The sequence below is a fragment of the Leptonychotes weddellii genome, chromosome 4, assembly GCF_054177405.1.
Source record: "Leptonychotes weddellii isolate Sample4059 chromosome 4, ASM5417740v2, whole genome shotgun sequence".
Classification (NCBI taxonomy): domain Eukaryota; kingdom Metazoa; phylum Chordata; class Mammalia; order Carnivora; family Phocidae; genus Leptonychotes; species Leptonychotes weddellii.
Window position 1 is genome coordinate 116,696,146 of NC_138372.1, and position 26,864 is coordinate 116,723,009.

At 38.3% G+C, this 26,864-nt stretch overlaps 1 protein-coding gene across 2 annotated transcripts in view; it reads left to right on the forward strand.

Annotated features, from left to right (window-relative positions):
• Window positions 1-26,864, forward strand: part of LOC115938450 (potassium voltage-gated channel subfamily B member 2) — a 389,699-nt gene that overhangs the window by 293,133 nt on the left and 69,702 nt on the right. The window lies entirely within an intron of this gene.

A 26,864-nucleotide genomic window follows, 5' to 3' on the forward strand; every position in this document is an offset into this window, starting at 1 on the left:
TCTTCTTATTTTTTTTTAACATATAATGTATTATTTGTTTCAGAGGTACAGGTCTGTGATTCGTCTTATACAATTCACAGGGCTCACCATAGCACATACCCTCCCCAATGTCTATCACCCAGCCACCCCATCCCTCCCACCCCCTTGGTTAGACTAGATCACCTGATTCAGCAGAGAAAGATTGACCTTTGTATGATAGCTGAAGGGAGGGAAGCTGAATAATAGTAAATTTATTTTCTTTCCTCTGAACACATGCCAGAGGCTCAGGATAAGAAGGGAAAGGGAGAGAAGTAACTTGGATGTATCTTGGGAAGTCATTTTGACATTGAGATTTTTTTCCACACGTCATCCATTAAATAATTATTTGTGAGAACTAACTTAATAATGTTAGCAATCCTGGGCCTCTTTTTTTTTTTTCCTCACAACTTCAAGGCACTTTCATCTAGATTATACCTGAGATGTTTACCTTCCCAGTCCAGGACCAACCATATCCCTGTGTTACTTTTACTTCCTTACTAATGCAAAAAGTGAACCTGTCAGATGTCAAAGTTATAATTGGCTTTTTCCCTGTAGCTCATTCCTGGTTCTAACCTCTCCTTGCCTGTCTAGCTTCATCACCCACCACTTCCCCCACTCTATCTCAGCCCCAGCCCTAAGTTCTCAATGCCAGCCACATTGCACTACAAATCTTTTTCCTAGACACACCGTGCTCTCTCTATGGCCATTGCTTTACCATGAACACACAGTGATTTTATCCTTCAGGCTCTTTAAAAGTTTCCTGCTTCTTGAACTTAATCCAGGCAGAATATCCAGGGTATCCCCCATCATGGAACTCAACACCTTGTATTGTCTATGTACGTGGCAGCCCCAACATTCTGTCCACTCTTGCTAAGCTTCTTGGTGGAAGGGATGTGGCATGTTCATCGTTGAAATCCTTGAATCTGGCATATATAAATGGTTGTAGTAATCAAATGAATGCATTATGATCCCAACAGTAGCTAGCATTTCTAAAGCATTTAAACAGGTATTTGTAGTTGTTGGATTGTTTTAAGCCAGGAAACAAAATCTACCCTTTAAAATACATCATAGAGATCTTTTAAACCTATATACTTTGCCATGGTAAAAAATTCCAACCAGGGGTGCCTGGGTGGCTCAGTCTTTAAGCGTCTGCCTTCGGCCCACGTCATGATCCCGGGGTCCTGGGATCGAGCCCCGCATCGGGCTCCCTGCTCAGCGGGAAGCCCGCTTCTGCCTCTCCCACTCCCCCTGCTTGTGTTCCCTCTCTTGCTGTGTCTCTCTCTGTCAAATAAATAAATAAAATCTTTAAAAAAAAAAAAATTCCAACCAGTGTCTTAGCCGTGATCTTAGAAGAAATTAGTAAATTAAGGACAAATGAGAAAAACACCTTTAATTGCTACACTGGCACCTAAGAGTTGTGACGAGATCCTAACCTCCAACGCTTTATTTTTTATTCACTTAGTCATTCAGCCAACACTGATGAATACCTATTTGATCTTTACAAATAGGTTATAATGCCAAACGCTGATGATATAAAGCCACAAAAAAGCCTTATTTCTTCCTTATGTTTTGTTCTGTGCATTCAGATTCCAATATTGTTCTTTCTTCAACCAAGTATCTTTTTAATTGCAACCATATAGAAAAAGAAATAGTTGATATTAGGAATAATATGAAATATGTGACAGGAGAACCAGGTCAAAAAATGAGTTTATTTTAACTAATTCTCTCATGAGGATTCAGCTTATGGATTGATTATTGAAAAAATATAATCAAAGGTATTACAACATTATTGATTATATTCTCTGTGCTGTATTTTTTTTGTCCCTGTGACTTACTTATTTTATAACTAGAAGTTTGTACATCTTAATCCCCTTCCACCAATTCCACCCATCCCCCTCTCCCAGCAACCACCAGTTTGTTCTCTGTATTTATGATTCTATTATTGTTGTTGTCTATTTGTTTATTCTCTTTTCTTATTTTTTTGATTCCACGTGTAAGTGAAATCATATGGTATTTGTCTTTCTCTGTCTGACTTATTTCACTCAAAATAATACCCTCTAGATCCATCCGTGTCGCAAAAGGCAAGAACTCATTCTTTTTTATGACAGAGTAATATTCTATTGTGTGTACACACCACATTCTTTTTCATTCACCCTCTGATGGATACTTAAGTTACTTCCCCATTGTATGGTGACAGATGGTAGCTATGCTTATTCTGGTGAGCATTTCATAATATATGTAATTGTTGAATCATTACGTCATACACCCAAAATTAATATAATATTCTATGTCAACTATACTTCAATTAAAAAAAAGAAAAATATGATCAAAATGTATTCGTGGCCTTAAATTATGATAGTGTCTTGTTAAATAGTGTGATGTGAGCATATGGGAAAATAACCTAGTTTTTACAGTATTTCAGTATGATTTTCTATTTGATCTAATATCCTGGGTGCTTGGATTGTCACAGTAATAAGCATCTTAGAAATACTTATACATATTTTCATCAATAAGAAATGGATTAATGCTCATGCTCTGAGACCATTTATCATATGGCCCTAGCAGAGAAGTTGGCAGGAGTTCCTAGATTTTTTTTTTAATGTGCATATTTGATTAGAGCAGCTCTCCTGATCTCATAGGGTTTGGTTTGAGAAAGGACAGATTTGTGCCTGCAGGGTTTCAGTATTTATCCAATTTTAAAACCCTGGACATGTTACAGAACAGCACATGGGTTTCCATCTGTTCGCTCTTTCTATGGATCTAGTTTTTGGAAGGGTTGAAAAGATTTATTATGCTAAAAATATATTCTATTCTATAGCTTTCAAGCCAAGAGAAGATCATTCATTTTCCAAACCCTCTAAGAATGAGGATGCTATATTCACCCATTCTTAATACTTTAAGCCTAGAAATCCTTAGTACTACTTAAGCAAAAGTCTCAAAGTAAAATGTAAACTAGTAATAATGTTGGGTGCCTTTTCTCCTATAGCACTCAAAGAAAGCTTAACATTTTAGATAGCTCGAAAAGAGCCCCTTATATTTCTTGTTTCTGTCTTCATTCAGAACACTATAATAAAATATTATTAAACATAAATGCATGGGAGCCCTAGCCGCGCGCATTCATGATCTCCGGGTTAATAATGTTAGCATTCCTCTGTTCGACTCTTTAACTTGGAGGCCCCTTCAGGCAAGCTTCCTCCTGTAATTCATTATAATTTCATTTGCCTCCTCATGGTTCTACCCAGAGAAGATTCTGAATATTCTCCCTTAAAGACCAAATTGTATCTTTGAAAGAGAAGTCAGTAATTTATTTTAGATAAGACTGCCCAAAAGTATTTCCCAAATTTAAGGATGTGGGAGGCCTGAATTCTTATTACTAAAGACAGTCTTAGAGTCCTTATGGTCATGGACATGGTCACAAAATACATTAGATGTCATAGGATTCGGTAATTCTCCAATTCTGCCCATTACTATGGAAAGGCGGCCTACTACAGAAACAACCTCACTAGTAAATGGGCCCCATTGAAATCTTCAGAATGAATGGAAGCCTGCTAATATTGTCAGAATTGTGTTCTCTGATGCAGTGCTTAGAACAGCCTCTGTGTAAAGAGTGTATGGAATAATAATGAAGAGGAATTAATCTTCTCACAGTTGTTCCCAGTTTCCAAAGACATTTTTTTTTTTAAAGATTTTATTTATTTATTTGACAGCGAGAGCAGGAACACAAGCAGGGGGAGTGGGAGAGGGAGAAGCAGGCTTCCTGCCGAGCAGGGAGCCCGATGTGGGACTCGATCCCAGGACCCTGGGACCATGACCTGAGCCGAAGGCAGACGCTTAACGACTGAGCCACCCAGGCGCCCTCCAAAGACATTTTTTGAAAAGTATTTTCTCGTTAAGTCCTCACAACAACTCTATAAGGAGGATCTTCTTTTTCCCTCTTTCCGGACGAGGAAAGTGAGAATTCTAGAAATGAGGTAACTTGCCTCAGGTCACATTACTAATAAATGTGGGTCAGAGCTACAACCCAGGTTTGACACTTCTAAATTGCATGTTCTTTCCAAATATTGGCTTTTAATATACTGTTCCATTTGGCTTTGTAAACCCTTCCCCAGCACTTGATGATTTAAATAAACAAAGCAAAAATAACCTATCTGCTTGAAATTAAAATGTCTTAATAAGTCTTTGTATGTGACTGGCCTTTTACAGGTGGACATCTTTATATAAATATTATGAGACAGAAAGTGAGAAATCATGTCATGAATTCTTATTCTTTGTTACAGTAATAACAAGATAAGGGTAATAGGAAGAGAAAGAGAGTTGGGGGAAAAAAAAACTGTTGCCTAAAACAAAACCAAAAAAACCTAGTTATTTCATAATTGGTTTCTAAAAATTGCCAGTCTCTGTCAACTGAGAATATCCAGTGTTTTTCAAAATCGTATTTCTTCTGCTCTTCACTATTTCTTCTGCTTCTAGTGTAACACAGCCCACTTCATCATAGTCTCTTTGCCTTCAAATGACATACTCCCACACATATTGCTATAACCATAGAAATTCTTAGAGCTGAAAGATGTCTTTATAGATATTTGCCAAAAAGAAAGGGAGGGAGGGAAGGAGACTTCAGCTTTCCTGTTCAGAAGGTAACAAAAAAATAGGTTATCCTCATATGTGACATCATATACTAAATAGAGTAAGCCACTCAATCCCTTGCCTGTGTAAGAAGAACTACTTGTCAAGGTCTTGTTACTACCCATCCCACCAGTTCCAGAAGTAACTTCTTCCATGTTTCATTCAATCCCCTAAATCCAGGTGCATAGTAACTTTACATTTTAATCTCTACTGATTGTTTTTCATGGTTTATGGACTGTTTTTGCGGTCCTTCTTTGTACTTGGGCAGGCATCTGGCTTGCTGGCAGGTGGGCGTGCATGCCTCTGTCCTCCAGGTCATGCCACAGCTGAGAATTAGTGCCTGGCCTCTCGGTGCTTCAGACACCATTTGAAGCTCATCCAGACATCTTTTCTCTCTGCTTTGTGACACTGGGCCAAAGAAAGCAATGACAGTTTGAGAGCCACTCTGGTGTGGTCTTGCACTTACATCCCCACAGTGTGAGCTGCATGCTCACCAGGAGTCAGACAAAGGACTTTATCACTCACAACAATAGCCATTACCTAGAGTATCAGCATTTCCTTGTCCTTGTTCCCCTAGGCTCAATTCCCACAGAGTGACCTAGGAGAAGACCAGATGACACCTGGATTGCATTATAGGAGAGGAAACCTAGGTTTAAGGATCCCAAATCTTTTATAATGGACAGCAAGCAAACTTACCCTTTGCTTTGAAGGGAGATCCTGTCTCTGTCTTCCAAGGCTATCTGCCATCCAAACATCCTTGGAGAAATAGTCCAAACAAAGGCAGTCATGCCTCTCCACATAGACCTCTCCATGCAAAAACTCAAGAGATCCGGGGCGTCTGGGTGGCTCAGTTGGTTAAGCCACTGCCTTCGGCTCAGGTCATGATCCCAGGGTCCTGGGATCGAGCCCCGCATCGGGCTCCCTGCTCAGCAGGGAGTCTGCTTCTCCCTCTCCCTCTGCCTGCCGCTCTCCTTGCTTGTGCTCTCTCTGTGTCAAATACATAAATAAAATCTTTAAAAAAAAAAAAAAACTCAAGAGATCCTTGAAGAACTGTTTCTCAACAGTAAGTAGAGAAGTTGTTGGTGGAAAGGGAAATATTGATTACCATAAAAGATAAATAATTAATGCCAAGTTTCTAGAAGGAGTTGGAAGAGCTAGAATTAAGAGTACTGAAGGAATTGTTGGTTTTGGAAAGGAGAAGAGACTGTTTCTATCTAGAATAGGAGACAGCCAGAAAAGAGTAGGTATATTGTGGTAAAATATCAAAGAAGAGAGGTGGAAAGCTGCAGGAACTTTGATCAGAATGCCCTTATCTTGGGGGGTAAGGAAGAGATGAGACCAACTGTGAAAATCCACCCGGATGGTTGAGGGCTGAGAGCAGGGGAAGGTGAGATGAAGAAAATACAAAAAAAAGTTTCACAAGTTTTAGAGAGCTACTGTGGGGCATGTGACATGCTGCCAACAAGGAATGAATAACAAGACTGCTGGAATTAGTGAGGGTCCAGCTGAGGAGAGAGAGATTGTGTGACTTCTTAGGAGGGTGGATCAGAATGGTTGGTGCCTTTGACCTGTATCTCTGCTCTATGAAAGCAAAACAGGAGAAGCAAATGGTAGAAATTATTTAGGATGAGAGTAGCAGAACATCTGGCGAAGGGAAGAAAAGTCTATATAAGTAAATCAAAATTGAACTGTCCATCAGAAATATGGGAGGACAGGAGCTAGAAGGTAAAAATGTTGTGGTTGCAGAGAAGGAGTATGAACTTTGACAGAGGAGCAATTCTAAATAAAAAGGGGCTTTAGGAGTGGCTGGTTGAAGTGGTGTTCAGACAAAACCATCTGGAGATGAAAATGTTGAGGAACCGTGCAGTTGGGAAGAGAGGGCCTATCAGTTAAGTCATAATGAAGGCAGAAGAAGACCTTATGGACAACAAGGAGGTCCACCATCCCTTCCCCTTAATTTTGTGTCTTTTCTTAAAAAAACAGGGTTGTAAGAATGGCACTTAACTGACAAAGACATACTTGTGGCCATGTGAGTCATTCAGTTTTCCATATAAACTAGTTATTTCGAATTATGTATTTATACACCTGTGTGAAACATCTTTTAACCTATCCAGGAACCATCTATCCTAAATTTTAAACATTGCTTTGATCCATTAGCATCCTTGAGTTTCTCCCTGTGTTGGATCTCCAAGTGGCAAAAATATTTCATGATCATGATAAGGAAAGACGGCATGAAGAGACATCTGACTTTGCAGTTACATACTATGCGGTGGCTCTAGAATTTCGATTAAAGAAATGTTTGGAGAAACATTGGTATAAGAAGAAGAACGCAATTCATAGGAGAAAACAACATCTGAAGTAGGCAGGGCATGCATTTGGATTAGGCCTGAAGAGATCTGAGGACCAGCCTTGACACAACCACCCAGAGACACTATTCTGAGGGACTCATTTTCAAGCCCAACTGATGGGAACTCACAAAATAATTTAGTCTTTGATATGCAGTGGAACCAAACCAGAATTCCTTGCTGGAAGTTCTCAGACACATACTTCAAGCCAGTCCTGGAACAGTCTTCCAAGGAGCTATGACCTTCCTAGGATATCTTTAGTCCACCATTTGGCCCAGGAATAGTGAAGTGAGCTTCATGTTGAGAATACTGGTGGTAAAAAGGATGCACCCAACCTAGTCATGCCTTTCTAAGTAAGAAACGAGGTAGGATGGCCCCCGGGATATTTTAGGGAAATCATTACTGTGACTACTGTAGAAAAAAATTAATCACCATCTTTGAATATAATTTAAGGAGTCATGTCAGAAATATATATAGCATTGCCTTCTTGTTTCTGTCACTCTGCATCGAGCCCTACAAATAGGGCAACTGATTCCTCCAAACCATGCCAGTGCTAATGAATGGAAAACTGGCAAAACACAGGGGATCATGCTAGTCCTCTAGTGAACTTTCCTGTAGTGAGGTTCATTTCTCATGTTCCAAGAACAATTGTACCTTTGAAGAGTAACTCAACTCACACATGACTTGGAGTAGGAGGAGGGGGGCAGGATTAAGTGAGCGAAGCATGCATGCAAGACAGAAACAAACTAATGATGTACTGTATGGTGACTAACATAACATAATAAAAATAAAATTAAAAAAGACAGAAACAAACCAGGCGAAAGCTAACCAAAGCCACTTTGTTCATAATACTTCAGATTATAAGTATGCTGCTAAGACTTCACATTAATGCTGGGTGTGAGAGAGTTGTCAAATGTTTTAGCTTAATTTACAAATAAGGTATTTTGTTATGGGAAGACATAGTATACCCCACCATCCTCAAAATTAAATTTTATAATCACTTGTCAGGAAGAAGGAAGCAGTAGAAAATAAACCAACCAGAAAACAACAACAACAATGGTAAAAGGCTAAGCAAAAACTCCAAGATGCTGAAAGAAAGATGGATAGTGCCCATGGTAGAGAGTTCTGAGAATCACGTTTTCTTCATTACATCTCTGGCAAGATAACCTATACACAGCCTCTGTCTTTTACAGTTGGCCTTGTGAATTATGGAATTGGACTTGACGGTACTTACAGTACTTCAGAATCAAAACCTGCACTTATGGGGTGCCTGGGTGGCTCATTCAGTTGGGCATCTGCCTTCGGCTCAGGTCATGATCCCGGGGTCCTGGGATCATAGCTACTGCTGTGAGAGAAGTCTGCTTCTCCCTCTGCCTCGGCAGCGCCCACCCCCCACCCTCATGCTCACACTCGCTCGCTCGCTCTCTCTCAAATAAATAAATAAAAACCTGCACTTATTCTGAGGTTTCCCATGCAGAGATTTCCCAGATGTGTGACTTCCAAGGACGCCCGAGGTATAAGTGAACTAGGAAGTACAGCTCACAACTTAAAAGTACAAATCACTCATAGCACAAGTTGAAATTTCATAAATATCTGATTGATGAAATTAGTGTAGACAACCAAACTGTAAATCAGATAAAAAATCTACCTCCTGCCCTAATCATTGCAAATTCACTTCTAGAAAACATCCATTCATTCACGTACTCGTTTACTCCTTCAGCAATCCTTTGAATAGTCACTATATTCAAAAGGCTCTGCGTTAACTGTGAACATTAACAGGACTCCAAGTATACAAGCATTGACATTTGGCTTTTTGGGTGTATGTCATCCTTGTATTGGCCTCCCTTTTCTTTGTCCCTTCATAACAACTCATATTTAATATTCCATCCTTTACTCATTTTGGAGTATAGCAGCAAAATTTTCAGTTGAGCTCTTTTGCTCCAAAGAATTCTCTAGATTTTAAGTTAAAATGTCAACACAAGATCTGTTCCAATTCTGTTCACCTGCCATTATTTCTCTTCTCTTGAATTTGCCAAGTACCTGTGAAAGAAGCAACAGAAACTAGTATTCAAAAAAAATTCACCAATGAGATATTATTCAAAATTGTCATATTGCAGCTGTAATTTTGTTTTTTTAAAAACTGGCTACAGTTTGCAAAGTAAATTTATTTTAAAACAAACCTATTTTGGGGGTGCCTGGGTGGCTTAGTCAGCTGAGCATCCAACTCTTGATTTCAGCTCAGGTCATGATCTCAGCATTGTGAGATTGAGCCCCAAGTTGGGCTCTGCGCTCCGCATGGAGCCTGCTTAAGATTCTCTTTCCTTCTCCCTCTGCTCCTCCCCCCTACCCCCACTCATTTTCTCTCTCTCTTTCTAAAAAATAAAAAATAAATATATATAAAATAAATAAAACAAGCCTATTTTCTCATCAACTTATAATAAATCAAATAACAATGAGAATGAAAAATCCAGATATGTTTCTTTGAAAAAAATCTAAAAATAGGGGTACTTTGCAAGAGGGGCGACATGCCTGTTACCATGGCCCAGCAGCAGACAGATGCGAACTACAAGTGGTACTGCTAACTTAACTCTTTCTTCTTGGAATTTTCATTTTTCCTAGAAATTTTACAAGCTAGGGCCTTCCTTTCACAAATGGCTATTCTGTGCCAGGGAATATGAACTCTGTTGCCTGTTTATTGTCTTATTCTACTTTCCCTACCCAAAACATTATCAATTGCTCTCTCCTTATGTTTCAGTACTTCAAAGTCAAGGTGGACCTCTATAAAACACTTCTCCACAGTGGGCACTACCACTTAAGGTCAGGACATGTCTCCAGATGGTAGCTTCTAAGTCCATAAAAAGGAGTTTGAGCCTGATTTTATCAGTTCAATGTGTTTAGAATCATACATACAGAGTACTCTTTGAATGAAAGAAATCTTTACTAATAACTGGTCTCTGGGCTGCAATTCTCAAGAATAATACCCTATAACTGCTCTTTACTCGCAAGCAAAAGGGCCCGTTGAGGTTGATGGGTCTTTCTCGGAGCAGCCACAACCTTTACATTACCTGGTGCTTTGTGACAATTGGCATTCCAGAGGTACCTCCTCTAGTTAGGACCTCTTGTGCCTCTGCTCATTGACTGAAAAACTGGCATGCCTACGTGCTGGGGGAATGAAGACCCTCTTGGTTTCCAAAGATACTTCTTAAAGACCTGGATTTTTTTTTTTTTAAGATTTTTAAGTAATCCACACACCCAGTGTAGGGCTCGAACCCACAACCCTGAGATCAAGAGTGGCACGTTTCACCAGCTGGGCACCCCAAGACCTGGATTTTGACAATGACCAGTGGTCTCTCACTATAATCCCCTGGTCCCTGGAAAAATTCATAAATCAGATTGATGGGCACTACATTTAGAAGTTGCACCATGACTTTCCATTGATCCAGTGATTTCTCAATCTGCTGTGAACCTAGGCTATTCGAGGGGATGTTATTGAGTACATATACAGTAAAATTTCTTTCATTCTAATCCCATCAGTAAGGAATCCATGATTTTTAGATAATAAACGCCTCTAACGTTGAACATTTGTCATCTCACACTACCTGGTCAATAAATGTTGAGCTAATGATAGCGTAGCAAGATCTACTAGTCCCATAGTAGTTATTCCCATAGGAAGGGGAAATGTTGTAGACTGAAAAACAAATCTTTTCAGGCACTTTAAAACATTTGCTATGCTAATTTTTTTTCAATTTATTTATTAAAGAAGTAATTTACCAAAAACCAATCAAGATTATAAAATACTTTATTAGCAAAGTTTGGGTCTAGACTAATATTTAAAAAACACAGCTGTATTTCTTTAGAATTATTTATGGGGTTTGATATATACATTCATACTGGCATTCCCTCTTAAATTCTATTAATTAGGCTTTGTGGTATTAACACTATTATCTTTAGGAAATGTACTCATCCAGCATACTCCCTTAAAATATTCATGAACTAAGTACTTGAATAAATGTTGTACATATCACAGCTACTTTCTGGTATGGTAATTAACATTAAAATTTTTGGATCTAAATTGTAACATATACTGTAAGTCTACATATACAGCAAAATGGATAAAAATCATATGTAAAATGAAGAAAATTTCATAAATGTGATTTTTGTGAAATTTTAAAGAAAAACAATCCTTGATTCTTATGAAATTTCCAAATTTTTTGAAGCCAACATGAATTTAGGATACTGAATATGCAAGATAATCCTCTTCCCCCCTTTTTTTAATAAAAAAAATGTATAAGTATTTGCACTTATTCTCAGCATTATCCTAAAGATTTTCTTTATTTTTATTAAAAAGGTAATGTAGGGGCACCTGGGTAATGCAGTTGGTTGAGCATCTGACTCTTGGTTTCAGCTGGGGTTGTGATCTCCAAGTCGTGGGATCAGGCCCCACATCAGGCTCCTTGTCCAGCCCAGTCGGCTTCAGACTCTCTCTCCCTCTCCCTCTGCCCCTCCCGCTTGTGCTCTCTCTCTAAAATAAATAAATGTATCTTTTAAAAATTTTTAAAAATAAAAAGGTAATCTAATATAATAAACTATAAAATAAAAAATTAAAGCAATATGTTGTTTATATATATTTATTTGTTTATATACAACAATCTATTTTATATATTATTTATTATAAATATATAAAACAATATATAGATATAATTCATATACCCACATAAATTTGTATGTAACAATATATTATATATATTGTAATAGTATATATGCTATATATTTATACATTAAAACAATATTTACTATACATAATAATAATAAAATATTACCCTTTATAATAAGATGCTCATTCAACTTCAATTATTTTCCATTTTGCATGATTTCTCCTACTTTTCTCATTACTAAATGTATATATTTTCTAGGCAAATCATGATTTGCATATTTTTGTTCTGTTTTTTCTGAATTCTGTATCTTCCACATTTGTTCATAGTTATTTTAATATGAAAATGATATTAATGATCAATGTCAATTTAAATGGCAGAAAATGATTTTATAAGAGCTGTCTCCTCTTTTCTTAGAAAACCTCACATTCCACCTTCATTGAACAAACATCTTTTGAACATCAGTTGTATGTTTTGCCATGTATCTAGCTAGTCGTTACAGTCTAAAGATGAGTAAGAGGTTTTCTTTGCCTTTCAGGAAATTGTAATTTAATAAGGGAAAAGAAAAAACACATCAAAAAAATGTTCACTAATTCCTACAGGTGCTATTTAATAAAATATATGTTTCACTTGCAAGAAGGCTGGGAAAAGTAAAAAGAAGTGATCCTTCAGCTGAGTCTTGAAAGACTCCCACATTAAAATTTGAAATGATTCCATGAGTTGGATTAGGATTCCGCTCTAGAAATAGCATAAAAATCAGCTCTCTCAGGAAGAGATGGGGTTTAGAAGCAACCTTCAGGGTTTTGTGATGGTCCGGCACTCCCCCCAGTGCCCTTTACAACATCGCCCCCAAGTGGCCTTTCAACTTGTGCTTGAACTTAGGACCTCCCAGGATGCCAGCCTTCCACGCATCCACGCATCTAATTTCAGTCTTACTGCTTTTATAAACAAGTTGCTTTATAGCTTCTAGCCTGTGGTTGCTACTTTAACTGTTTAGTTTCCAAGATATTGTTAACATATGCATAAATTCAGTATTCTTGCATGGAAATTATATATTTTCTTTTGCATCTGTACAACAAGTAAAGAGTGGGAGATCAATTTGAATATGTAAAATATAAATTTTAATTTCATTTGATAGAATCATCGCTGCTACTGACCTAGAAGTCCCTGGTTTTTCTGAGAAGTCACCAGGATTTATTTGTGATCAAACTAAAGAAAACACACATTAAAAGAGATTGTCCAAATAAGGCATGACACAATATCCTAGATATTCCAGGTAAATAGTTGGTTTAGGGAATCAGTAGATGAATGTTTTCCCGGTGTAGCTCAGCTAGTCGGCTCCGTTCCCCATCTTACTATAAATAGACAGACACACCCACCCCCATATTTGCTTCAGGGGATGGCTAGGGTAGAACACAGGTCTCCGTGGGAAGTAAATTCTATCTCCCTTAGCATTCATTCATTCTCATCATATATTACGAGCCAGGCCTGCTCCATTGCATAAAGCTTTCCCTTTCCATTTATTTCATGTGTGTGTTTCTTCCCGCACTGCGTTGTTTTTGGCTTGAATCCTAAATATTGGTGTTGCCAGGAAGACTGCTATTTACACCAGTGGAGCTCAATTTGCATTTGGAATATAGAAAAACAACCAGGTCTATTTTCATTTTATCAATAAAAATAGGTCGTAAAATCAGGCCCTTAGCTAGAAGATTTGTCTTTTTTCCAAATATGAAAGCTTGGAGCTTTTGGCTCTGGCAATCCCAATGCTTACTGGCTACTTGTCTTATAAATCTTGGTTTCCTTATCAGTAAAGTGGGGACTGTAGTGCATATTTTAGGGCAGTGCTTTTATAATCTCTGATAAAGGATGAGTTTCTGCTTCTTTTTCTTTCTTTCTTTCTTTCTTTCTTTCTTTCTTTTCTTTTCATAATTTCCAATTTGTTATGAACTGATAGTTTTATAAGTAATAAAAAACATAAACTGAGATAAACATAATCGTGCCCTTGGCTGATTAGACAGTGTCAAATTGTTATAAAAATAAAAAATTCTCAATGCTTATCATCATTTCCTGTACTTATCTTGTCATGGATTGTGACAAACAATTTGCGGGTGGGCACAGGTCCACAGACCACACTTGGAGTAGTACTGTCTAAGAGGACTGATCTGTGACTCACTACGGAAAGCACCTAAAACAAGGCAAGGCATAACACATAATCGGTCTTAAGTAATGTTACTTTCATTTCCTGTCTCCCAAAATTCATTATTCAAATAATTTATTAATTGATCCATCCCCCTATTCTTTAACAATTATTTATTGAGCACTTATTAAGAGTTGGGCACTGTGCTAAATGCTGGGGATACATTAATGGAAAGAACCCTGTTTCTAGCCTCAAAGAGCTTACTTGCTATGGGAAATATTTTCACTAGAATTATCCAAAATATTTGAGGTTAAAAATCTAACATTATAAAATTATTATACATTTTTAACTTTTATTTCTAACATTATTTTTAAATTTTTCAGTATCTCCCATCATCTTTGAGATTAATACACACCCACCACACATACACACACACACACACACATTATTTATTTTAAGGCCCAGCTAAATATTCATTACTCTCATTTTCTTAACCACAAACAGACGGTTTTCACTCACCAGCCTTGCAATTCTTTAGTACAATATGTAAATTAAAATTTATTTCCGTTTCATTGGGATTGGTTCTAGCGATCTTTCTAATTCTAAGCCGTCATGTGTGATAACTATAAAATCCATTTTTCCTAAATACACATTCTCTTACTCAGAGTCTGTCAATCATCATTTAAAATAGATCATATAAACCAGCATTCTGCTTACTTTTTAAAATCCTCTCTCCATTGAAAATTTATAGACATTTAAAGTGAGAAAGTTAAATCTGTTTAACGCTTTGGAGAAGAGCTGGCCAAGAATGCTCTTTAAAAGCAGAAGGTCAGCTGGTATTCATTTTTCAGTCGTTCTTCAATAAGGCAAGATCTCTTTTTTCTATAATCACTGCCATGAACCATGAGGCTTGGGGGGCGAGGGGCAGTCTTTAAAAGAAAAAAAAAAAAGAGAGACTTCAAATCTGTGATCTAACACCCAACAAGACTGTGTGTCTAGTAATCAGTGCCCTGTTCGAGGTGAGGTCTCGTTGTCTACAATACCCAGAACTTTGTCAAACAGAATCATATACATCTTGAGGACAGGGATCATACTTAATTTGTCTTTTGTATCTCAACATTAAGCACCGTTGTGACACCTAGTAGAAACCAAATAAGTGTTTGTTAAGTGAACGCTAAATGCAGTAACAGCACATTTTCAGGTACAGTTGTGCATAGATTTCATTTTGCATAATCCGAAGGCTGTACATATTTCAAGTGTTCTTACCCTTTACATTTATTTTATTTTTTTTTTTTTAAGATTTTATTTATTTATTTGACAGAGAGAGATAGCGAGAGAGAGAACACAAGCAGGGGGAGTGGGAGAGAGAGAAGCAGGCTTCCCACGGAGCAGGGAGCCCGATGCGGGGCTTGATCCCAGGACTCCGGGATCATGACCTGAGCCGAAGGCAGAAGCTTAATGACTGAGCCACCCAGGCGCCCCACCCTTTACATTTAATAAATTGCAAGAATCCTCTCTGCCCATGCGTGCCAGCTAATGGATTATGGTGCAAAACTCAGATTCTGCTTTATAAAAAGAAATTATTTGGTGGAGATTTTATGGGGGGCAATAGTCGCTGTACAATCTTATAAATCCCAAACTCCAGTTAATGTATGAGTGCCAGAGGAGAAATTTTAACGGAATAGTTTTATAAACCTGGGTGAATGAGATGCGGGAAGTTAACACGTGGCATAAATTGGGAGAGGCTAATGATTCAAGCCATTTCCCATTTACATGTGTGATTATAAGACAGGACGTCTGTATTAAGTGTCAATCTTTAAAAATTCCTTTTTTGACAGTCATATGATCTTGACACAGTCGTTTTGATTGTCCTGTGACGGGAATCCAGTATTTGTGTCTGTGTCTAATATTGTATCCCATAGAGCTCCTATCATCATCCTCCAGTACATGTGTACAATGAAGAACTTTCCACCGTGATTGGCAATAGCTAAGCCACAACACTCCGACAGAGACACTAAACTACATCCCAAAGAAAAAGAGTTGATGATCACCAAACTTGATTATCTTCCTAGAAGCTAATGCAGCAAAGCCTATAAAGCATATGAACATACCGAACCTTTTTGTGGAATGACACAGAACATTTCCCAAAGTGAACTATAGAAAATTCCACGTCTCCTTTATTTCTGCGAACATGTAAGCATAGGAAATCCTCAGCATTGCTGCCTTATAAACTCGAGTATTTAGGGAGCTCCTCCTATGAGATTAGCCCTGAGTCCTGAGCACAGTGGGGTTGCAATGAAGTCCAGTTGAGAGAAATGAAATATGCCATCTAAAACAATTAATGACAAATAATAAATGATACAGAGGCTACACTATATTAATTAGCACTTTATTACATTTGCACATTCATTTTGCATTATGTTTATAATTTGAGGTTCAAAATGGATTTTGATGTGGGGAATTTGAAATGACCTTAAATCTCTCTAAAGAATTGGACACGACACCAGAGCCAGATCTCTCCTCCAAAAACTAAATCTGATGTAGCTCTCAACTGAACTTCCATCACCTCGTAGTAAGTGGCACGAACCCTTCCAGAGCAGGCAAGTGACTTCTCCCCAGGACTCCCACTGAACATCCATGCGCGGAGGTTCCACAGTTCTGAAATGTCAGGTGGCCACACGTAAGAGAAGATTGCAACACTACCATTGGTGTGATTCGTTCATCAAGCAGCGTGCTGCGGGGCTGCTCTACTGGACAAGCTGATGTCTACCTGAAGTGAGCAAAGGGTCTTCTTTCTTTCTTTACCTTTCCTTTCCTTTTTTTTCCCCCCCTAAACAGAGGAGCTAGTAGAAAGTCACATGCTGCTGAGTTCCAGAACTTTCCACACTATCTTTGCAGACTCTTGATGAAATATGAGAAAATCTGATGTGTGTGTGGAGAGAACAAAAAGGGATATAGGAAGGAAAGACCTCATTTCTTTTATCTAATATTGGAGGAGCTGTAGCTAGCACTCTGATATTTGACAGAAGAGGGCTCTCTTCGGTTTAATTCCCGCGGGTCGTGCCTTTGTTTTCATGAGTCCAGTACAATAACCCCCACCTACCTGGCTGTCGAGCACTTCATGTATGGCTAGTTCACACTGAAATGTGCTGTGAGTGTAAAATACACACCAGATTTTGAAGACTTTATGAAAAAAAGAGAGAGAATTTTAAATACCTCTTTAATAAATTTTACACTATGTTTAAATGATAATATTTTAGATATATTGAGTTAAATAAATATTATTATACTGAATATATGTTATTGAGATGGATTTCACCTGTCTCTTATTAGTCTCTTTAATGTGACTACTAGAAATATTTATTTGTTTGTTTGTTTGTTTGTTTATGTTAGAAATTTTTAAATTACACTGGTGGCTCACATTACATTTCAGTTGGACAATGCTGCTTTAGATAAAGTAAGTTAATAGGTAATTTATTCCAGAAGATATTCGCTTTCTCAAAAATCTCTTCACTGTTGGACTCCAGTCAGGAAAACCATGAGAAAAGATACTAATTCTGTCAACAAATCTTAATGCTTACCATACATCTTAAAATCTTATCCTCAAAATAAGTTTCTTTCTGCTCCTTGAAAACTAAATGAAGGAACCATATGTTATGTTTCTTTTGAGGTTCCCTAGTATGGCACTCAAAAACAGTATTAACTGATTTATACCAATTAAAAAGGCTGCCAGTCCCTTACAGATTTAATTTAAATGAAGACATGTTTTTGAAGTTTTTCTTCCCAGATATATTTTTTAGAACAAATATTATCCTTGCTTCACTATTGCACCATGCATTTCGTAGCCATTTCTACTGCTGTTCTACTAATCCAAAAGAAGATTTATGTTATTTATCAGCAATATTGCATGTTCCATCATATTTAGTGCTTTGTTTACACTCATTCCTACTATGATACAAGCTACAGTTGAAATATGGCAGGCCCTATTGTTCTATTACATTAATCTTAGTTATCGCAGAACGTATGATTAAGTATTCACGTGGGGTGAGAAAGCAATCAATAGCCATATTCTACAGTGGATAATCTACAACTGAGTAGGTTCATCTGTAATCATTCTCTGCACAGGATGGTGGAGATATTCCAATAGAATTTGATGGTTAATTTCTCAGTCTTACTTCTCTAAGAATGTTTTATAAATGAATGCACAACAACAGGAAGCAAATATTAACAGATTATCTAGTCAACTACCCATGGTTTTAGAAGTTTGGTCATTTGTAATTTATAAAGTTAAGCCTTCTGTTATATCAGGTAGCTTTTTAGGTACTGTGGATTATTCACTTCTAGATTTCACATACATAGGATTCAGAAAATAAGTCTGTGGTCATAATGCTTTCTATTAATACAATGTAATCAGTAACAGCAAAACACTGACTACTTAGAGAGCCTTTGCACTGGTCAGTCTTAATCAGGAGCTATTATGGCATTCCCTACACCGAATCTTGCTATCTTTGGGGGTTATTATGCATTTTCCCTAAACAGAATAATAAAATCAAAAGGAGTAAAATCTCGTGTTCCTCCACACATGCCTGGCAAATACAACGCATAATATACAAGTGTCAGTTCCCTATTTTTTTTAAAAGTGTTAGGAGAAAACTATTTAAAATTTAGCTTTTGATGTCAATTTTCAGCCTAGGGACTGTCATGTTCTCTAAGGGCTGACCCCAAGATTAGTACTTTTCAGATTTTTACAGTGCCTTTACAAGTTAGAATTCATTTGTCCACTTGATGTTTATCAAATTTCTCTTAGGCGTCAAACATGTGCTAATAACCTGGGGAGCAGAAACATGACTAATGCCTGCCTCTTCAAGTGCACCGTAGACAGCGAGGCTAACTTTAATCGGAGACTGAGTAAATGTAACCATGATAGGTTAGTGGAAGGAGAGTGAAAGTTGAGCAAGTATGAGAGAAGACGTCCCAAAGAAGTGATCTTTAAGCTGACATTGGAGAAAAAGTAAGAGGAAGCGGAAGGAAGAGCGTGCCAAGTAGAGGGAACAGCATGTGCAAAGCCACTGTGGCAGGAGGAAACGTGACCAAGATGTCACAGCTAGGGTTAGAGGGCCTAAGATGATAGGGCAAGCGTTACGTCTAAGAGCAATAACCCAGAGAAGCTAAGTACAGAATTGAAAAAGAGAAGAAGGTCATTCAACTAGGAGTTATAACAGCTCCGTGAAAATGTATTTTGCATGAATGGGGCTGTCCTCACTTTAGACTCAAAAGGACCCCACCAACACCTCTCAGCTCCGTTGCACTGGTCAGTCCCTCCCCTCTACCTGCCTCCCGGAGGTCACCCTTGGTCAACCTTGAATTGTTCTTGCACCAAGGCAGCTAAAAGCAGGCACGTCCTTATCATACGGCTGTTTTTATGAAGCCTAAGATCTATTCCCTGCTGTAGCTTCTTAGATCATAGGCCTGATGTTGCTATGCTTTAAACCTTGCTTGCAGGATACAGTTTGGTTTTGCATAGATGGCGCTTTAAGACTGGACTGTCTCTCCACCTCTGTGTCTCACTTCTCCCTGCACCGTTACAGTTCAACTCCTGACTGCTTTTGGTTTCACTAAGATTTTCATCCAAAGCGGTATATACCATAATGTCTCAGGCCTCTGGCCCCTCCTCTCCTTCAGCATTTAGCTCAGACAAACTCCTCCCCAAGGAAGGTTTCCCTAACCTCTCACTGCCCTATCCCAAACCAGTTAGCTGACTCTCTCCTGTGTTCCAATATCCCCTTTCCAGATTCTTCGCTGAATTTTCCATGCTGTTAAAATGATTCAGTTATATGTATCAAGAGCCACTCTTCACTAGACTAGACAGAGAGTTCCACAAAGTCAATTACATCTGCTTTGTCTCTGTATCTCTAGGGACTAGCATGACTTCTGGCAAAACATAATCAAGATTACTGGATAGATCTGAGCAGGCAGTGGGGTCAGCCTGCTCTCCAGACCCATTAATTCAACCATCCAGGAACCTAGACCAGCACTGTCAAAAGGAAATACGAGAATGCAAGCCACATCTTAAATTTTCTGGTAACCACATCAGAAAAGTAAAAATAAATAGGTGAAATTCACATTACTAGTATATTTCATTTAGCCTAATATATCCAACATATTATCATTTTAATATGTAATCAATATAAAAATTATCAACATTTTACTTTCTCTTTTTTCATACTTAGTGCCAGAAATCTAGCATGTATTTTACTCTTATACCAAGTACCAGTCTGGACTCATCACATTTGAAGTCCCAATAGCCACATGGGGCTAGTGGCTGCCACATTAGACGGTGCAGATCCAGATAGTTAGTATCCAGGTGAGGCTAGCAATATCAATAACCAAAAGATAAAAAAGAAGAAAAAAAAAAAAAAGCCTGAGAACAAGTTGAACAGAATTGATATGGGACTCATTGAAAAGACCTTGAAGGAGCCAGTTGTCTGAGAATTTAGAGGCTTGAATTATCTGATTTAGTGTTCTGTGCTTCTGGAATAAAATGTTTCCATAAGTTTCTACATAATATGTGGAAATAGTTTAAGTGTTACTATCATTTGCAAAAACGGCCAGCATTTCCTCTATTCTTTATGGATCACTCTTCTTGGTTCTAAAACTACAGATGCAAGTGAGATAGTTGGATGCAGTCAAAGACCATTATAAAGTGGTTTTAAAAATTCATATTTCAGGGGGAAAAGCCAACAAGTGCAATATTTTGCCTAGTAACAGCATTTCTCTCTTTGCCCCAGAATCAGCATTAGAGCTTTTCTCACTTGATCAATTTATTCATATCACTGAGTGAGATTCAACAAAATATCTTGCCTCTCCTCCCTCACCACAGAAACACATGGAAACACAGAAGGAGACTATATGGATAGAAAGACTGCAATTTTCATTTCTATGCCCTATTCATCCTTTGTACCCAGTTCAAGGACTGACATGGACTTAAGAAATATAATCTTATTTCATTCATTCTTTTATTCATTTGTTCATTAAATACTTACTGAACACTTATTACGTGCATACCTTGTGCTGGACTCTGGGACCATACAGTCATTACCTTCAAGGAGCATGTAGCCCTTGGGGAGGTCAGATCAGCAAGTCTGTGATATGCATGGCGAAGGTGCAAGAGCTTGTAGATCAATGATGGATGGTTGGAAAGCTTTTAAATGGATGGTTGGAGACTGATCCAGGGGCTCAGAGAAGGCCTTCCCAAGGAAAGGTCATTAAGCTGGGAACCGAAGGGGGAGTAGGAGTTGTAAAGTTGAATAGAAAGGATCCGATCAGCCAGGCAAAGGAAAGAGCATGTAGAAAGTCCAAATTTAAGAAAGCATATGGCAGTCTTGGCTCCCTGAAGCTTGACTTTCAAGGAACTGGAAGAATCCATTGTGAATGAAAGGGTAGAACTTAAGGGCTGGAATGACCATGAATGAGGCTAAAGGAGTAGGCCAGGAGTCAACTCACAGGTGCCTGTGAGATAGTTGGTTCAATTGGTTAAAATGACAAACCAGGGAAAGAGTGCAGAGTGTCTACCTGGGGATGGAGGTGGGTAGATGAAATGGAAACAAAAGGGCAAGATGGGGGGCAGTAAATCAACAAAGGGTAAATAAAGGACGAAGATTAAGGAAAAAATTAGAAGACATCATTAATCACAGTAAAAGACCAAGACTGGATTTGAACCAATTACTGAGATGCAGTAACCTGGGAAGGGAGAGTCATTCATTGAAAAACTTGGTATTTTTAGGCCCTGCGCACATATTATTTTATTTAATTCTTCCAACAGTGTGTTTTGCAGTGAAGAAACTGAAGCTCAGAGTGGTTTGCTTTTTTGTTTATTTTGTTTTTTGTTTTTAGAAATAGATTTTTTTTTTTTTAAGAGAAAGAGAAGGTCCTAGCGGGGGTGGGGGGGGCAGAGGGTGAGGGAGAGAGAATCTTAAGCAGGCTCCACACCCAGCGTGGAGTAAACTCAGGGCTCAATCTCACGATTCTGAGATCATTACCTGAGCTGAAATCAAGAATCAGACACTTAGCTGACTGAGGCACGCAGGCATCCCCAGAGTGGTTTTGTAACCTGCCCAAGATTATATATTAGTAAGTGGTGCATAAGGTATATAAACTCAGATCTATCAAACCACAGTGCCTTCACTCTTTCTATGAGGCTCATCAAAATAAGCAATCTTAGCTGGTGTTTAAAGAGCAACTTTAGAGTTAAAATGATGTTCATTCTCAGACTTTAAACATTATATTAGAAAAGTTGTTCAACTTCATCTGTTTGGCCTTAATGTTAAAACTGAGAATTTTGCTACTTCTATTACCTGTCTACATGCATAGTCATAAGATAATATATGAACCAGCAAGAAAGAATGATGACATATTAATCCACATGTGTACTATTACGTTTCTAAATCATAGAGTTCCCATTTTTAAAAATTATAACATGTCTGGTGGCGCCTGGGTGGCTCAGTCGTTAAGCGTCTGCCTTCGGCTCAGGTCATGATCCCGGGGTCCTGGGATCGAGCCCCGCATCGGGCTCCCTGCTCTGCGAGAGGCCTGCTTCTCCCTCTCCCACTCCTCCCTGCTTGTGTTCCCTCTCTCTCTATGTCTCTCTCTGTCAAATAAATAAGCAAAATCTTTAAAAATAAATAAATAAGTTAAATAAATAAATAAATAAAAATTATAACATGTCTTAAAATATGTTAAGGAAGATTGATCAAATTAAATTGCACTGGACCAATGATATTTTGTGAGATGTATATTATAATTCTAAGATATGTCATAAAATGAGACCATAACCACATCCAATCACGACCATTAAAAACAGCACCACACTAATTTTTGTAAAAAGAAGAGTAATTTTATAAGGAAAAAAAAAAGATATGCTTAGATAAGGGAGTTACTTTAATTCTTGACCATAATGTGCAATTTAGCCATTTTTTCCTGAAGTTGTTCAATGATTTTTCCTAACTGCATTTTTGAGGTGCTAAGACACAGAAACTAAGCAGGAATTTTCCCATTTTGGAGAGCTCAAATTCACTGCTCTCTACAGCTTAGCACTGAGGTCACAGCCTGTAGTAAAATCAATTTTATCAAGAAAAACTTTGGAAACAAGGTGGACAATACATGAGGTTTCAAGATAGTTGTCACTATAAATCTCTAAGGCTCACCCCAATTACCAGCGGCCTTGCCAGGTGACTACAGAATGGGACCACCTGGGAATCTGGCTTTTACTGTGGCTGCAGATTCTCCTCAGCCCATATTGCCTTACCCTGGTAGGAGCTGCTCCGCTCCCCAGTAACTTTCCCCAGCTAAATGCAGCTCTCCGAGGGGAATAATGTTCTCAGCTTTCTGCACCCTTTATCTCGTAAATTACTCCTGGCTTCAAGAATGGAGCATTTAATCTTGTTTTCCTCCATTACAGATATAAGATTACACAAATGCTAAGATTATTGCTCCTGCAAAATGTCCTCATAGGTGGGCCCTAAAACCTTTCGTTTTCACAGTCATGCCTCCAATTTTTAAAGCATGAGTCTCCTTAAAAAAAAAAAAAAAAATCTCAGCATGAATCCAGGACACAGAAGTGTTGAGTCTCACCAGGTACCTATGAGGAAGAAAGGGTAGAGTGGTTTGCCATGGTTATTGCCATCTTATAGATGGGGAAACATCAAAAGGCGCTAACCTGAGAGTCCTCGGGGATCGCAAAGCAAAATTGAGAACTCTAGTGTGGCATATTATCAAGCAGTTTTCTGTTTTCTTCAAAGTTTTCAATATGCTTTGATGACTTTTTAAATAACAGCTTTATTGAAATATAATTCACATTCCATTCAATCCACCCATTTAAAATATATAATTCAACAGTTTTTAGTGTATTCACAGAGTTGAGTGTCCATCATCACAATCAATTTTAGAATATTGTCATTACCCCCATAAGAAACTGTATCTATCCCTTAGCTGTCAATCCCAATCTCTCTATCTCCTTGCCAGGTCTAGGCAACCACTAGTCTACTTGCTATCTCTATACATTTGCTTATTCTGGGCATTTCATATAAATGGAATCATACAATATATACAGACTTTTGTGACTGGCTTCTTTCACATGCATAATAACTTTAGGATTCATCCATGTTGTAGCATGTAGAATGTTGTAGCATTCTTTTCATGGCCAAATAATATTCTACTGTGTGGATATACCACATTTTATTTATGCATTCATCAGCGAAGGGCTATTTGGGTTCTTTCCACCTTAGGGCTATTAATACTAATGCTGTGATGAGGGTTTACATACAGGTTTTTGTGTGGACATATGTTTTCATTTCTCTTGGGTATATACCTAGTAGTGGAATTGCTGGGTCATACAGGAACTCTGTGTTTAACCTTTTGAGTAACTGTCAGATTGTTTTTCAATAAGACTACCCCATTTTACATTTCCATCAGCCCTGTATGAGGGTTCCAATTTCTCTTCCTCTTCACCAATACTTGTATCTATCTTTGTGATCCTAGCCATCCTCATGGATGTGAAGTGGTATCTCATTGTGGTTTTGATTTGCATCTCCCTGATGGCTGGTGATGTTGAGCAGCTTTTCATGTGCTCATTAGCCATCTGTGTTGATGCCTCTTTTTAAACCTGTTTCTCTGTTGGGTTTTAAAAGTAACACCACTTAGGGGCACCTGGGTGGCTCAGTTGTTAAGCGTCTGCCTTCAGTTCAGGTCATGATCCCAGGGTCCTGGGATCGAGCCCTACGTCGAGCTCTCTGCTCAGCGGGAAGCCTGCTTCTCCCTCTGCCACTCCCCCTGCCTGTGTCCCCTCTCTCGCTGTCTCTCTCTCTGTGTCAAAATAAATAAGTTAAATCTTTAATAAAAAAAAATAAAATTTAAAAAAATAAAAGTAACGGCACTTAAATGCCAGGTAATGGCCAAAGACTTTCAAATAAAGGATTGGCTCTTTGAGCTATACTTTTTTCTACTTGCATCTATAAAACTGTACTTCCATTCACCTGGAGAAACATGTCCTGTAGCAAGCAGGCCCATTACTGCTGAGTACATATATTTATTTTGCTGTTTTTTATTTATTTATGAGGGGGAGAGAGAAAAAGAGCACAGAGGGAGAGGGACGGACAGACTCCATGCTCAGGACGCTGAGATCATGATCTGAGCTGAAATCAAGAGTCAGATGCTTAACCGACTGAGCTACCCAGGCACCCCTGAGAACATATATTTTAAAAGAAGACATCATTCCTACCCTTAAAGTAGTAAGGAAGTTAAAAGGCAAAATCCATTTCCTTGCCCTTTTCTTAATCCATCTGTAAACAGTCTCAAAAGCAGATGAGTATCTCCTCAGATATTTCTCAAATGCATGATGCATCTTCTTCAAGGATGAACCAATATGACTCTTCGATGAAAGGCTTCCCATGTACCTGGAAGATGGTCAAGTTCAAACCAGCAAGACAATTAATTCACTTTTGCCCAAATCCAAATCTAAGTAGCTTAAATAATTGATGGGAAAGTATTTAAAATCAGTGTTTGGTTATTGCAAAAACAAAACGCTTTTCTCTCATCGTTTATTAAATTTGAATGATAATGCCTATAATCTGAGAAATAGCAAGGCTACACAGTTTTTAAGTGTCAGAAAGCTGAAAAGAACCTAAGCTCCTCATTTCCCAAATGTAGAAATGCAGACACTGAAGGACTCATCTCGGATCCATACATAATAGTGGCAGGAGTAGAACCAGGACCTACTTGTCGGGTTCCCTGGTTCAATATATTTTTCATAACACCAGACCCTTTCTAAGGTCCCTGCTGGTTCTAAGTTCAGTCACTGCCTGTGAGTGACTTTAAATTTATATTAGGAAAAAAAGGTTAAGGTTCTGGCTTCATGGAGATGAACTATGAATCAAGTGTCCTAGAAGAGAAAAGCCATTTCCTATGTAACTCAGACTGAGGAAATTGACTAGACTTAATATATTCATTTATACAGAGCTGCCCCTAAGCCCCTGGTTTTCAACCCAGATGGCAGGTCATAAAATCAGAGACAGAGAGAGAGAATGTGTGAGTGTGTGTGTGTGTGTGTGTGTGTTTACTGGGTTCTATAGCATAAAAGTCCCTTAAGCAGAGGCAGGGAAGGATGTAGTCCCACACATATGAGGTTATTTTCAGGATACCAAAAGGCTCACATACCACAAAGATCCCTCTGCCAAAGTGTGGGAAATTGATCTCATTTCCCCCATCTGCAATTTAGATAAAGCTATTATTGAAATAACAACAAACACTTATTAAGCATTTAGTATGTTTGAGCGCTTTATACGTATTAACTCCTTAATCCTATATTCAGATACAAAGATATCTACAGAGTTGCCCACAATCCCACCACTAGTTAGTGGCAGAGGTGGGGTTTGTCTTTTTTTTTTATTAACATATAATATATTATTTGTTTCAAGGGTACAGGTCTGTGATTCATCGGTCTTACACAATTCACAGAACTCACCATAGTACATACCCTCCCCAATGTCCATCACCCAGCCACCCAATCCCTCCCACCCCCTCCACTCCAGCAACCCTGAGTTTGTTTCCTGAGATTAAGAGTCTCTTATGGTTTGTCTCCCTCTCCGGTTTCATCTTGTTTCATTTTTCCCTCCCTTCCCCTATGATTCTCTGTCTTGTTTCAATTCCTTGTATCAGTGAGAGCATATGATACTTGTCTTTCTCTGATTGACTTATTTCGCTTAGCCTAATACCCTCTAATTCCATCCATGTCATTGCAAATGGCAAGATTTCATTTTTTGATGGCTGCATAATATTCCATTGTATATATATACCACATCTTCCTTATCCATTCATCTGTTGATGGACATCTAGGCTCTATCCATAGTTTGGCTATTGTGGACATTGCTGCTATAAACATTGGGGTGCATGTGCACCTTCGGATCCCTACATTTGTACCTTTGGGGTAAATACCCAGTAGTGCAATTGCTGGGTCATAGGGTAGCTCTATTTTCAACTTTTTGAGGAACCTCCATACTGCTTTCCAGAGTGGCTACACCAGCTTGCATTCCCACC